This window comes from Periplaneta americana, chromosome 14 (assembly GCF_040183065.1).
Source record: "Periplaneta americana isolate PAMFEO1 chromosome 14, P.americana_PAMFEO1_priV1, whole genome shotgun sequence".
In the NCBI taxonomy this organism is placed as follows: Eukaryota; Metazoa; Arthropoda; class Insecta; order Blattodea; family Blattidae; genus Periplaneta; species Periplaneta americana.
This window is the reverse complement of record NC_091130.1, coordinates 54078750-54093726: the sequence shown is the minus strand read 5'-3', so window position 1 is coordinate 54093726 and position 14977 is coordinate 54078750. Positions and strand designations below refer to the sequence as shown.

Here is a 14977-nt window from a genome sequence, read left to right as displayed (position 1 = left end):
TCAGGAAAATGAAAAGGAATTAGCTGGATTACTGGCTAAGAAAAACTTCCTACTGAAGGATGCACTGAGAGGAGTGGTAAAGGGAAGAAAAGTTTGGGTGAGACGAAAATATCAGATGATAGACAACATTAAGATACTTGGATTGTATGCGGAGACAAAGAGGAAGGCGGAAGATAGGAAAGATTGGAAAATGCTGGGTTTGCAGTGAAAGACCTGTCTTGTGCAGAACACTAAGAGTGAATCGTCACAAGTAGGTACAGTTATAATAAGATTAGGTTTTATTCTTTATTGAATTCAATTTACAAAACAATTCATTGGTACAGATTTACATACGACACATCTTATTCTCTGCATATATGGGTTTCTTCCTTCTAGTGGCTGATAAAATAGCCTACTTGATGCCTTTTTTGCCCTGGAACAAGAAAATTATTGTACTTATTTAAATGAATGGAAATGAAGGAAAAGTTATGTATAAATTATAATAGACATACAAGTGCATTTGTTTCTCTTTCTTTTACTGAAGTCGCCATGTATTGAGATATATACATAGATACATTTATAACTTATGTATTAAGGAGACCTGTACGCGTAATCCGCCGATAATGCAGTTAATATCAGAACTCTGAATTTTTGTTTCCGGTGGTATTATCTTTAAAAGGCACTAGAATCGAGTGCCTATATTCATGCACGTTGAGAATAATAAACGAACTGCCAACAATTTTAACTTCTTAGAAATATAACCAGAAGAACACTTTAAAAAGCAATAAAAGTTAATAATTTTTACTAAAACGTTTATGTGCTTGACGTTCTAGAAATCTGGTCATACTTTCTGTTACTGCGGTGACGTTTGATGAATTAAATTATGTGTTTAAATCAATGCGGATGACGTGAATATGAATTATAACATTCATCAAATACGAGTATACAGGGTTTTAAAAAGTATACAATAATTTAGGAGGTGCTAGAATACACCAAAACGAGATAATAATATCTAATAAATATGGGTCCTACAACACATACTTTCTGAGATCTGAACACTTGTTCATAGGAGGTGCTCAATGACACGTCCATTCATGGCAATGCATTCTATGCCCTTTAACGTAAGGAATCACGCACTCCTTGAAATTTGTTTTAATACATTCATAAGAAAGTCCTGATAACGATCCCCAGTTAATCTCTGTGGTAGCAAGTATGGCCCTATTAATCTATCTCCAAGAAAGCCTGCCCATTGGTTGATTGATGCCTTGTTTCTTCAACTGAATTGGGATTTTCATCAGCCCACACATGCTGATTACGAAAATTCATAACACCATCTCTGCTGAACCCCGCTCATATCCGCAACCAAACTTTTGTTTTCAGTATTCCTTGCGATGTATCATTATTCCATGCCAGGGGTGTCAACTATGGTATGATTATCTGGTAGTCTGCTGTATTGTAGGGCAGAGGAATGCATTGCCATGAATGGATATCACATTGAGCACCTCCTATGAACAAGTGTTCAGATCTCAGCAAGTACAGTATGTGTCGTAGGACCCATGTAGATTAGACATTTTCTTGTTTTGATGCTTGCTATCACCTCCTAAAATATTGGATACTTTTTTAACATTCTGTATAATAATAATAATAATAATAATAATAATAATAATAATAATAATAATAATAATTAAGCTCCGTATTCCAGCTACCTATAAACTGGAAAGAAGTTGCGCGATTCAAAGTTTATGTGACGTCACAGCACAGGTACAGGTACTTTCGTATACAAAATAGTTATGCATCCTCTGCCCTCTTCCTCTAGAAAGATAAAATAGGAACTCAGTCATAGTGAGTAGTCTCACTGCTCTTACTAGGCGTATTAATTATATAACTACATCTTTGTGGCTGACTGGAGATTCATTCCAGGTAAAATGCCTTAGGTAAGACGCTCAAGCGTGTAATATTGCAGGGCATAGTTGAGGACTTTTGAACTAATGTTGTCACTGTCAATATAGACAACATTACATATTATAAATTGTGTAAAATAAACGTAAAAGTTACAGAAATAGTGCACTGTAAGACACTCCAATAGACACAAAAGTGTGGTAAACGTAATCCAAAAGAACCAGTACCATCAAAATCTGAAAATTATGAAGGTATTATTAACTCGACGTTTAGCATGGATTTGTGTAGCCTACCATGATGTTCAGTGCTAACATCCCAGTTAAAAAATCAAATAATTTATACTTTAGGAAATTTCTTAGAAAAGTACGGTACATAGAAAATTAGTGGGTTTTCATCGATGAACGACATATGCTATATTCTAATGAAACACGAAAAAAATATCATACAATAGGAATATCTTGTACTATATCATGAACCAATAACGTCATGTGCTATTGAAAGAATTTCTTGCAATATAAAATCATTTTAAAGGACATCCGCATATGTTCAAGTTCAGTAACTTACGAATGCACGTTATTATTCACTGCAAAGATCATGATTCATGAATAGAGAGCGGAATTTTAGGCCCTAAAAATTGGCATTTTAGGCGCCTAAAATAGGCTCTTAAACTCCTTATTTAGGCTCTATAAAATAAAAAAATATTTCTTTTTGTTAAAGAATGTCACTAGTGTAAGATTCAACATTTATTATTTAGTTGCTATTATCCGTCTTGGAATGTAAACGGTACAGGATGTTAAGAAAAACAGTAAACAGTTACGAAAAAGATGCAAAAATTAAAAAAAGAAACTTAAAAAAGGCATTAACTCCGAAACAGATATTTTCAGGCATTATAAAACCCCTTTATTTATAGCTATATTTCCATAAAAATGTAAATATTAAATCTCAAGCCTGTATGTATCAAGGAAAAAAAAAAGGTTTTTGCCTAAATTCCGCTCTCTATTCACGAACATCATGCCTCAAGCATGTGTTTACTAGTATAGCTTCAGAATGTCGGGAGTTGACTGTACTCCACTAACACGCTGTGACCACCTGTTTGTTTATATCCTTCTCCGTTGCATTACCTGTGTTCGGCGTACTATATACCCAATATGTCTGTATCTTTAGCCTTTAGGTATCTGGAATACGAAGCATAATAATAATAATAATAATAATAATAATAATAATAATAATAATAATACAGAAAGACCTGTTAGTAGTAAAGTCGATACACGGTAATACACGAGTTTTGTACAAAAATGTGATTGCGGAGACCATAGGCAAGAAAAAGGTTTATATTAACAGGGATTCTATTCACAAAGGTTAGAGATCTACATCTGTTTTTTTTTAACCGATCTCTTATGAACCACACGTGCCTCTGTTTACTAGCACAAGCTCTTGCTCTGACGTCACAGTGCTCTGACATCGCGGACTTTGGCTACTCGGGGTTGTTTGTCGCACACAGTTTCATTCACCCCATTTCAAGGTTCGCTTGACTTGAATTCGTATCAGTCGTTCTTCGTAGTTTGACAGTTGATAGTGCGTTCAAGATGTCGTTTAGATTTTCAATTGCAGAATTACTACACGCGGGGAGAACAGGTTTCACCTACTGCAGGCTACGAGATCGGTTCGTGCGCAGCTGTGGGAGACGTCTTCGAAAACACTTTTGAACACAGGTTAGTCAAATAAGGAAGTTGATGGAAGTGTATCACTTTCATAATTGTTCAACTTAATGGCGTATTATTGAGGATATTATTCCCGTATTTTCCAAAATGAAAGATTTATTGCCGCCATTAAAAATTATTATAACTTTATAACGGTTTGAAATAAGATACATGTTGTTACTCAAATATTTCACGAAAATGCTATCAGCAATAATTTCCCGAAGTTTTCCACGAAACTCGTGAATAGCCCCGTATACTTCATATCCAGATCACGATTAACTTCACATCTACACGGACGGTTCATTGACGGAAAAGAGTGAATACAAAGGAGCTGATGCCTACAGTAAACTCTTTTAAATTGTACGCCTCAGTTGGTAAATTTAAAACAAGCTTTAGTGGTGAAATGGAAGCTTCATTACACACAATGGAAGTTATTACTTTAAATTTTTGTATCCCAGTTAAAAAAAGCCATATTTTCCAGTTAATTTATATTACGTTTATTTTTATGTATATTTGTTCTTTAATTTACTTATCATTTTCTTCAATCACAAGACCTGTTTCATACCATATATTTTTATTTTATTTTAGACATGTTAACCTAGTACACATGTAAAAATATACCTGTGGAGTAACGGTCAGCGCGTCTGGCCGCGAAACCAGGTGGCCCGGGTTCGAATCCCGGTCGGGGCAAGTTACCTGGTTGAGGTTTTTTCCGGGGTTTTCCCTCAATCCAATACGAGCAAATGCTGGGTAACTTTCGGTGCTGGACCCCGGACTCATTTCACCGGCATTACCACCTTCATTTCATTCAGACGCTAAATAACCTAGATGTTGATACAGCGTCGTAAAATAACCCAATAAAATAAATAAAAAATAAAAATATACATATTTAATAAGTTTTTAAATTCATCACTGTGTCATTTCTACAAATCAGTTGATTTTCATTTCTGTTCAATTTTTCAACAATAGTAATAATACGCATTATTTCCATACGTCGTTTTATTTAAATATGCATAATTATATACACCATATGTAATGTTACCTTTTATACTGCTTTTTAAACTTATATCATTTTCTATTATTTTAACCTTGAACATGTCTTCATATTTGTCAATATTTAATATGCATTGCTTATTTATCATATAGGCACTAGATATCAGAATTTTATATCTGAAGATGCCCATAATTGGGCGAAAACGTTAACTCCAATAATGTAATTGTAAAATAACTATTCCAGTATTTTACATTAAAAATAAGTCAAAAGACTGAACTTTTTCATGTTGTTTCATTTGAATATATTTGACTTACTGGAACTCAAAAATGAATTCAAAGTGATATAACTGTGAGGTGGTCAATAAAATATAACAAACTATTATGTGTTTTGTAATTAAATGCATACTTAAATAGAAAATTTAGCTGAAAGTCTGCATGATTTGGCAACAACGCATTAGCGACTAACCTAGGAATATACACACACGCACTCGGTCTGAAGAGCCACATTTCATTCTTAGTCACTGCAGTACGGTTACAGACTTCCTAATGATTGGAAAGAGCGATACGTGTTAATCATTTTATTTATACGCAAGAAAACCGATTATTTTATTGAAAATTTCAAAGGGATAAATCATTCCTTATAACTTTCTCTCTCTCTCTCTCTCTCTCTCTCTCTCTCTCTCTCTCTCTCTCTCTCTCTCTCACACACACACACACACACATACACACACACACACGCAAGCACGCACACACAAGTATTCTTCACTGCAAACCCAGCATTCTCCAGTCTCTTCTATTTTCTGCCTCCCTCTTAGTCTCCTCATATGATCCATATATTTTAATGTCGTCTATCATCTGATATCTTCTTCTGCCACGAACTCTTCTCCCGTTCACCATTCCTTCCAGTGCATTCTTCAGTAGGTAGTTTCTTTTCAGCCAGTAACCCAACCAATTTCTTTTTCTCTTTCTGATCAGTTTCAGCACTATTCTTTCTTTACTCACTCTTTCCAACACAGCTTCATTTCTTATTCTGTCTGTCCACTTCACACGCTCAATTCTTCTCCATATCCACATTTCAAATGCTTCTATTCGTGTCACTTCATTTCGTCGTAATGTCTAGGTTTCTGACCCATACAATGCCACACTACACACAAAGTACTTCACTTGTCTCTTCCTTAGTTCTTTCTTCAGAGGTCCGTAGAAGATGCTCATTTTCCTATTAAAAGCTTCCTTTGCCATTGCTATCCTACTTTTGACTTCCTGGCAGCAGCTCATATTAGGCCTACTGCTTATAGTACACCCCAAGTATTTGAAGCTATCCACTTTCTCTACTGCCTCATTTAGAATTCGGAAATTTACCTTGTTTATTTCTCTTGCGACAACCATGGTCTTCGTCTTGTTTGCATTTATCTTCATCCCATACTGCTCACAGTTGTCATTTAGCTCCAGTAGCACATCTCTTAGTATCGTCTCGTCTTCTGCAAACAACGCCATATCATCAGAAAATCGTATGCACTTTATTCTTCTTCCGCCTACGTTTACCCCTCCCATGTTCTGAAAACAGTTCACCAAATCCTCCAAGTAGATTTGAACAGGGTAGATGATGAAAGGCATCCTTGTCGTACTTCTCTTCCTATTTCACTTCCTATCCTGACTTTGAATCGTTGTTTCATGTATAGGTTACTGCACAGCCTCCTGTCTTTCCAATCCATAATTATTTTCTTCAGGATGTCCATCAGTTTGTTCCAATCCACTCTGTCAAACGCATTTTCTAAGTCCACAAATACTTTATACACTTCTTTATTCTTCTCTAGGTATCGTTCGTCGATTGTTCGTAGTAGCCCAATTGCATTCCTTGTACCTTTTCCTTTTCTGAAGCCGAACTGCTCTTCTTCCAACTGTCCTTCCATCTTGGAATATAAACGTCGATTCAGTATTCGCAGGAGAATCTTCGCCGAGTGCGATATCAGGCTGATAGTCCTGCACACCTTACATTTCTTGGCATTGTTTATTTCGGTATTGGCAGCAACACAGACTCCGTAAAATCTTCAGGCCATCGCCTTTCTTATATATTTCGTTGCATAGTGATAGAATTTCCTTCTTGTCTTCACCCAATAAGAGTATGGATAGCGCTCATCGAGTAAAACAATGTTAACGTTTAGGGGGAAATTATTTTTGCTGAGAAAAGTATTCGAGACTAATTATAATTCTAATTGTATTTTTTTAGTTGGTTATTTAACGACGCTGTATCAACTACGAGGTTATTTAGCGTCGATGAGATTGATGATAGCGAGATGGTATTTGGCGAGATGAGGCCGAGAATTCGCCATAGATGACCTGGAATTCACCTTACGGTTGGAGAAAGCCTCGGAAAAAGCCCAACCAGGTAATCAGCCCAAGCGGATATCGAACCCGCGCCCGAGCGCAACTTCAAACCTATAGGCAAGCGCCTTAACCGACTGAGCTACACCGGTGGCTAGCTTTTTCTTTCTACAAACCCAATCGTCAGGATGTCGCGACTGTAACAGTATGCGAATTTTTGGAAGAGTTACTTGCTGTCACTGCTGTAAAGTCTCCTTGCGCAATAGGCATCCCAAAGTACATGCGTGAGGAATAATTTGCATCACTTCCAGGTATTTTAAATAACTATTTTGAGTTACAACAAGCAAATTGAGGAATTTTCCTATTCTCCAAATATTCTGAGGAACATTTTTTCAAAAACCGATATCTGCCTCAACTCTAGTTTTGAGTACTTAACTTCTTTCGTCTTGAAAGTTGTAATTATTTTTAACGATTTTTTTCACTATGTAAATGTTAAAAAAAAAAAAAAACATTTTTAAGATATCTGTACTTTCAATTGTAAAGAAAAAAATCATTTTAGCTGTCTAAACTGTATGAAAACACTAAACTGTAGTTATCGGCTTTTGAAGAAACGCTTCGATTGTTCCTGATAACAACCTCCTTGTAATATGGTAACATCACAGTATAATACATGCAGTCAAGAAGCTTGAGTTTATGACGGTACTAGGAACAATAGACTGTGCAGGTACTATTTCGAATTTGTCTGTAATGAGGCGATAGTAGCGATCCTAGTGGATAGCACCTATCTGTGGATGCATATTTACTACGTATTGAGCTTCGTGACTGTATATATTAGAATGTAGTAACATGCTGATTGAAAATTAGTGAAGTGTTACCGGTAAATTGTTTTATGCGAGATCGTGCGTATTTGCTTGTTTTCCGCACAGAACCAATACGCGGTAAGTGTGAAATACCACATTCAGTATTCCCAACGTAACACACATAACAATTTCCCTCTTCTTACCGCTTAAGCGCGACATTCATTTTACTGCTTTAGGCTTTTAACATATTATTTTTAGAGACGTTTAACATAGTAATAATTATAAATTGGAAACTTACCACTGCAATTTCACCTAAATTGCAATATTAATTATTGTTTTTAAATATTTGCAAAAATTAAGTAAAGTCTACTACTCCACGAAACTTATTTCATTCCTGATGCAAGTAACATTAAGGAAGCCTTGAAAAAATCAACAAGATTCCAGATGCCGATGTTATTACTGCAATATGTTATATAAATAATATTGTTAAAATATTAAAATGAAAAATAAATCATTACATAACCTTACCGTTTGTTTTAAGTTCGCATTTATAGACTGGGGAAAAAAAGACAGACGTATATCACGGCCTGCTGGAGTATAGTAAACACAGAAAACATTTTATAGCAACAATGTTGAAGAAAGATATTTTGGTTTTCCGAAGTTGCCGTCATTAAACAGAAACCAAGATGGAGATTTCATTGCAACTAATTAGAAATTCGTCTTTCAGGTATGTAATAAACTATCTTCGCACAAAATAATGTACGATACACGAGCGGTATGTTTGTTTTCATGTTCTCGGAAATTAAAAAAGCTCAACTACGTTTCGCTTTTTCAATCTTTTCCTCGAACATGAAAACGTCAACATACCGCTCTTGTAACGCATATTACTATTGTTGTACATTGCTCACTTTTGTTATTCTTTGCAACCATTGAGCGTAACTTAGCAAAACTGAAAGAGGAAAACACTTACCGTTTGAAATCATAATTTCTGAGACTTGTAGCACGCCTTGATGACCGATTTACTCGATTTAGGACAACACACCTGTCCTTTGTCACAGTCCTTATTTTTGTAACATCTTCTCCCTGCAAGATGACGCCACCGTTTCGGCGGGCAATGGTAGCCTCCTTCCGCTGGTAATGCAACTAAACACGCCACGAGAATTGTCACTAATATCATCACTTGTATCTTGACCATCTTCAGGAACTACGGATGCTGTAAAATAGGTTTGACCATTGTTAGCGAAAAGGAAAGATCTTAGACTTATTTGATAGCGGCTCGTGGCTCATGATGGATGGTGGGGCTACCCGGTGTTGTAATGGACAGTGAGTTATTCCAACATTATACTACTGCTACTATTACTAATATTGTACTACCACTACGACTACTACTAATACTATATAATACTACTACTATTACTACTTTCACTGCTACTACTACTATTACTACTACTATATAATACTACTATTACTACTTCCACTACTACTACTACTACTACTACTACTACTACTACTACTACTACTACTACTACTACTGCTATTACTACTTCTACTACTACTACTGCTACTAATACTGCTACTATTATTATTATTATTATTATTATCATTATTATTATTATTATTATTATTATTATTATTAGATTCCATCCACTTAGATTAGCGGTGACCAAACTGGGTATCGTGATTACACCGCGTAATCAAAGACATTCATACTAGTAAGGGGAGTTTCCTGTACAGCTGTCAAAAGAAAAAGTGGCCGCTCTCCTGTATCAATGTTCCCTTCGGGTATCTTCGCTACAATTCGGAGACAGGCGATGTTACATGTTGTTGGACCACGTTGCCTGATATCTACAGTTATAATTGAAGTATGCTGTGTGTTATTCGATAGCATAATGGTAGCGTTCAGGCGTTTTATTCATGAGGTCCTGCGTTCGACTACAACCTCGTGCTTTTTATGTCCTTTTTTGTTCTGTTTTTGAGAGAGACAAACTAGACATAATGGCTCCTTTTTCTTTTATGATTATTTTAGTAATTAACATCAGGTTCATTAATATATTATGCCATGACTTTATCATTATCATTATGATATTGTGGCTGCAAATGGAAAGAAAAAAGATTTTATTCTCAATAAAATATCTTTCGTGGCATAAACATAACAAATTTACTGGCGTCGGCCTTAAAACATTCAAACAATTAATCGTTCAAAAAACAAAACAAAAGACCACAATTCAATATTTAGTCTATCTTCCTCTTATCTCGATCATCTTGCAGTCGAGTGGGCATGGAATTGACTAGTCTTTGCAAATAGCGACTGTTCTTAGACACGATATTCCAGGCATTCTGAAGTGTTCTGTCCATGGGCAGGTCTTTCATTGCAAACCCAGCAATCTCCAATATTTCCTATTTTCTGCCTTCCTCTTAGTCTCCGCATATGATCCACATATCCTAATGTCGTCTATTATTCTTTTCAACCAGAGACCCAACCAATTCCTTTTTCTCTTTCTAATCAGTTTCAGCATCATTCTTTCTTCACTCACTTTTTCAAACACAATTTTATTTCTTATTCTGCCTGTCCACTTTACACGCACCGTTCTTCTCCACATCCACATTTCAAATGCTTCAATTCGTTTCTCTTCATTTCGTCGTAATGTCCATGTTCTTTCCCCATATAATCCCACACTCCACACAAAGCACTTCACTAGTCTCTTCCTTAGTTCTTTTTCCAGAGGTCCGCAGAAGATCCTTCTTCTTCTATTAAAAGCTTCCTTTGCTCATGTTTGCAGTTTTCTTAGGAAGGATAGGCCTAAATGCGGTAACATCCCGTTGCTTTCCGCACACCACAATCTCTTTCGCATTTTATTAAATTCCAAGGGGCCCAAGCGTGGAGATGAGGAGAGTGGATTTGACTAATTGGGCCCTCCGGACTTCACCGAAAGTCACGGCAAGGGTTAAATATTAATTCTATCAGGATGTTTGACCCGGTCAGAGACCGGGAAATCTCAATTAGCCTTTGCCCCCAGCATCCTGGACTAGCTTCTACGAATCATCAGAAGATCTTAGAGTGTGATTGGGCCAATTTTTCCAAAAATGTTTCCACACTTTTGCTCTCGTAGGTCAGCGGACGAACGTCGGAATTTAGATGTCAACGTCTCAGGTTCAATTCCTCGTTACTCCTTTTCATTTTATTGTGGTTCAATTGTATGTAATAATACAAAAAGAAAAACTAATACCAGTATTATGCAACTGGATTTTTCCAAACCTAATATTAAATTTATATTATTTATATCGCTAAAGAACGATTACAATATAAATAACTTGAATATTATTTATACAGTCTCACTAAAGAACGATAACAGAATATAAATGATAAATATCGGTTTGTTTAATTAATATATTGCGAAAGAACAATAACAATATAAATAACTTGAATATTGTTTTATAATGCTAATGAAGGAAAACAGAATATAAATGATAACTTGAATATTATTTAAATCGCTAAAGAACGATAACAATATAAAAAACGTGAATATTATTCATATCGGAATTTCACAGATTTATTACAGATGTATTTAAGAAATTGTATAAGAATAGTAATTAGTAACAGTGTCCTATTTATTCTTCTTGGAGCCAAATTTGTAACTTTTAAAAGTGTGGTTACTATGTTGAAGTGTATGTGTTGTAACGGATGCTTGATTTGTTATGTATGTGAGTCAGTTATGTGATGCTTGATGTCGTCGCAATGTCGTAATTATGGTTTGATTGTGTTTGTGTGACTATTGTGTATTAATTTATGTTGTATGGTACGGAAAGCTGCATATTTGTGTTATGGAAGTGTTACGTATGTGTGTTGTTAATGTTTTTGTATGTTTCAAATTGATACCTGATATTTGTTTTGCAATCGCAATGCCTAATTTACGGATTGTTTACGTTTTGTTTACATCGCGTAAGCTAATTTAATTTTCTTTTCCATTTCTCTTTATGCTTATCTTTTTTGTGTATAAAACTATAGCCCTAACATACATATGTAAAATACGGCTAACCTCCATTGGAAATACAATAATAATTATTATTCATATCGTTATAATACGATAACAGAATACAAATGATGACCTGAATTTTGTTCATATCTCTAAAGAACGATAACAAAATATAAATAACGTGATATCCATAAAGAACGATAACTGGATATAAATGATAATTTGAATATCATTTACATCGCTAAAGAAAGATTAAAAAATAAAATGAAAACTTGAAGAAGGCCCGAACCCACGACCTTTGAATCATTAAACAAGCACTCTACCGTTAGTCTACGAGGCGTAGATATGGAACACTTTCATAGTTCCGGAACTGCTTGTACAAGCACATGCATCGTGTAACATCGCCGCGACCCGAAGTGCACTTTGAAAATATTCGCTGTTCACGAGTGCGGCCACTTTTTTTTTTTGACAGCTGTACATTGCTCTCTGTCTCGCTCACGTACTGAAGGTAAGCAGTGTCGGTACCATGTCGCTCTACAAGCCCTCTGTCTCTACGAGCAGGAGCAGAAGGTTTCGTAAAGAATGGGAAGAGGAATTTATTCGCTGTTCTGTCGGAGAAAATGTAATATGTTGCTTTACTCAACAGTTCAGTTAGTAGTAGTATATAGAAGCGACATTACAGGGCCTTACGCTGAATACATAGGCATAACAGGTATTATTATTGTTATTATTATTATTATTATTATTTATCAGCAAGTGTTACCATAATTCTTATATACGTGCCTCAATATATATATATATATATATATATATATATATATATATATATAGACCTACATTTTCCCTTGAATGATAAAATAATTACTACGCTATATCTCCATTTTAATTTCTTTTTATAATCTTTTGATGACTATTATCAGTTATTTACTAGTTATTGATTTAATAATAATAATAATAATAATAATAATAATAATAATAATAATAATATAGGGAAACTGATTGAATATTACGTGCTAGTGTAGTAATGAAGTGAGCTATTAAACTCCAAGAACTGAAATCAGCCTTCAATCATCGTCATGAAGAGAAAGATGACATAAATAAATGTAAGGAAGCCAGCTATCTAGTGGCGAACGAAATAGCTCGTTCTCTTAAGCCTTCCAACGTGGGAGAGTTTTTTAAAAGCGTAATGTTCAAGGTGACTGAAATAATTTGTCCAATGAAAGTTGTTAATTAATTTTGAAAAACTGCGCATTTCTCGACTGAATATCCAGAAGAGAATTCAGGAAATTTCTGATTGTGTTCATTGAGGAATATTTTAAAAAAGCAAAACAATTTGTGTATATTTTTTATTGGTTCTTGATGACAGTAGTGATATTATTAATACATCTGTATCAGTTACACTTGTCTGGTATCGGAGTTTCTGGATAATAATACAGGTGACGCTACCAGCTGATACTGATACCACAGTCTAGTATATAATCACGAAGCTTGAGTTGTGAGGGTGCTAGGAACAATTGACTATGCCAGTACTATTTCAAATTGTCTGTAATGAGGCGATATTAGCGATCCTATTGGTTAGCAACTATCTATATATGCATATTTACTACGTATTGAGCTTCGTAACTGTATATACTAGACTGTGCTGATACTGGGACGTGTTGAGACAGTCGATTAATATCGCGATGCCCATACTTGCAACATGTATCGAGACAGATCTCAACTATATGAGGGCCTTTACATCTCAGTTACTCTATTCCTGCAGATGATAATTGTGAAGGCAGGGATATTCTCCTTCACCTGAGAGAACTATTATGCTGATCCTCGATTAAGCGTATTCTCAAACATACTAGCTGATTGTGCTAAGATTTCATGCGGACAACCACATATGACTCTAGGCTAGCTCCTTTTGTAATTCGACAACTAGAGATCGAGAATGCCTAAAATAGAGAGTGGTCGGAATGATGTTGATGCCTATCATGGGGAAACGGGAGACCCCCATAAAAATTCAACTGCGGCCTTGCCCTCCACAATTGGACGGTGTTTAGCAACAGTGATCCAAGCGCCAAAAACCTGTTTCGAAATATTGGCCATTGAAATAAATCTATCTTTTTATAAAACATTTTATGCAAGAAGTATTATAACATTCATACTATTACAAAACATAGCACAAATAATACCAAAAAAGGCTAACCGATTTTTAATAAGAGACCACCAGTTGAATTAATATTTCAAAGCAAAATAAATAAATGAATTTTATGCAATAAACGAATTTTTGCTTATAAATAGCAGCAGAATTCAGATATCGCATTCTCGATCTTTTTCAGAGTTAAATTAATCTGCCATCAACAGATTTGTGCAAATATCTGGTTTTTTCAAATTGTCGGTTGGTCTATTATTGTGTAACTCCGTCCAATTGTCACTTTCAATGAAAAATCCAAGACCTCACCAGAACTCGATCCGGACTATCTGCGTCACTGATAGGAACGTTTCTTCACTGACTCTACATACATGGAATTAAATATTTAATCGTCTTTGTTTGACATATTTTATTAATTGCAATCGCCACAGTGACTCAGTGCTAGCGCGCTGGGCTTATAAGCCAGGGGACCCGGGTTCAAATACCGGTCGATTCACCCTGAATTTATAACTTATGTTGGGAGAGCCCGTGGTAGAGGCAACACAGGGGTTTTCTCCGATTACCCTGTAACATTTCAACAATTCATTATCATCACCATTATGATTATCATTTATTTTGAGTGTAATATAGATCCACCGCCTGTAGCGCACTCTGTATAGTCTCTGACGAACTAAGTGACCTACAATTCTCGGCACTAGCGACATCTATGAACCACCTCGGAGATCTGGAGCGATTAACGGCAAGTTAAGGGCCATGTCATTAGACAACATAACTGTGTATTCATTATTCAGCTAGCATAGAAAATTTAAATTTTATGAAACTAACATGATGGTCTAATGACTAGTAAGCTGTACTTGTAATCCTGTAGATTCGAGTTCGATCCCCGGCGTACTTCCCATTATTTTATGACTTGTGTTGGGCAAGCCCGTGGTTAGGTAACATAGTAGTTTTCATGTGGCATTCCAACAAATCATCATCACTAGAGACCAGATATTAAAGGGAATCCCTTTCTTTATTTCAACACGAAACATAAAATAATTAATTACGATGTTCAAAACTATCTTCCACCGACTAAATTATGTGATTTTGACTTCCCTTTTCTTCCGTTTTTTAGTCCATATTCCCTTTTCCCCTCCTTTTTAAAAAAACCTCTTATTTTGGTCCATTTTTTTT

At 35.4% G+C, this 14977-nt stretch overlaps 2 long non-coding RNA genes across 3 annotated transcripts in view; one reads left to right on the top strand and one right to left on the bottom strand.

The window, feature by feature from the left end:
* Positions 1-271: 271 nt before the first annotated feature.
* LOC138713285 (uncharacterized) overlaps positions 272-14977 on the bottom strand; it is a 30900-nt gene continuing 16194 nt past the window's right edge. For both annotated transcript variants that reach the window (XR_011335818.1, XR_011335817.1), the window contains 2 exons: positions 8664-8906; positions 272-412 (listed from right to left, as the gene is read on the bottom strand). This is a non-coding gene — a long non-coding RNA (uncharacterized lncRNA). The remainder of the gene's footprint in view (positions 413-8663; positions 8907-14977) is intronic.
* LOC138713286 (uncharacterized) overlaps positions 419-14977 on the top strand; it is a 219583-nt gene continuing 205024 nt past the window's right edge. The window contains exon 1 of the long non-coding RNA XR_011335819.1: positions 419-3590. This is a non-coding gene — a long non-coding RNA (uncharacterized lncRNA). The remainder of the gene's footprint in view (positions 3591-14977) is intronic.